Source organism: Rhea americana, unplaced genomic scaffold (assembly GCF_003343005.1).
Source record: "Rhea americana isolate MKP2758 unplaced genomic scaffold, rheAme1 scaffold_19, whole genome shotgun sequence".
In the NCBI taxonomy this organism is placed as follows: domain Eukaryota; kingdom Metazoa; phylum Chordata; class Aves; order Rheiformes; family Rheidae; genus Rhea; species Rhea americana.
In genome coordinates, this window is record NW_028186038.1 from 8,376,747 (window position 1) to 8,377,831 (window position 1,085).

Below are 1,085 nucleotides of genomic sequence, written 5' to 3' on the forward strand. Positions count from 1 at the left end.
CAGCTGCACCTTGATGAAGCCCGTGTAGGAGCCGTCCTTGCCCTGCGCGGGGCAGAGGCCGCGGGGCTCAGGGGGGCCGCGGGCACGGCCGGAGGCGCCGGCGGCCCCCGCCCCGCCGTACCAGGCTCATGAAGAGGTTGCTGTTGATCTGGCTGTTGTATTCCCGGATTTTCTGCTCCACCTGCGCCCGGTCGAGCTCCGGCGTCTCCCGCTCGCTCGGCTGCTCATCCTGCGGGGCGGCGGCCTGGCGTGACCCCCCGAGCAGCGCGCGGCCCCGCGCCAGCCCCATCACTGTCAGCGGCGCCGCGGGTCAGCCCCGCTCGCGGCCCTCGGCCCCCCCCGCCCGACCCGGCTCGTGCCCGCGGCCCCACGGCCGAGCCCCGCGCCGGGAGCCTGTAGGAACGTCGCACCTGGGGCACTGCGCGGGCCGCCCCCCTCGCACACGGGGCACGTGCATGCTGCCCCCCTTGCACACAGGGCATGCACACACTGCCCCCCTTGCACGCGGGGCACGTGCATGCTGCCCCCCTCGCACACGGGGCATGCACACACTGCCTCCCTCGCACACGGGGCACGTGCATGCTGCCCCCCTCGCACACGGGGCATGCACACACTGCCCCCCTTGCACGCGGGGCACGCGCATCCTCCTCCCCTCGCACATGGGGCATGCACATGCTGCCCCCCCTCGCACGCGGGGCATGTGCATGCTGCCCCCCCTTGCACACGGGGCATGCACACACTGCCCCCCCTTGCACGCGGGGCACACGCATCCTCCTCGCCTCACACACGGGGCATGCACACACCACCCCCCTCGCAGTGGGGCACGCATCCTCCTCCCCTCGCACATAGGGCATGCGCACACTGCCCCCTCGCATGCAGGGCACGCACACGCCGCCCCCCTCGCATGTGGGGCACGCGCATCCTCCTCCCCTCGCACACGAGGCATGCACACACTGCCTCCCTTGCACGTGGGGCACATGCATGCTGCCCCCCTCACACATGGCGCATGAACACGCTGCCCCACTTGCACGCGGGGCACGTGCATCCTCCTCCCCTCGCACACGGGGCATGCACACACTGCCTCT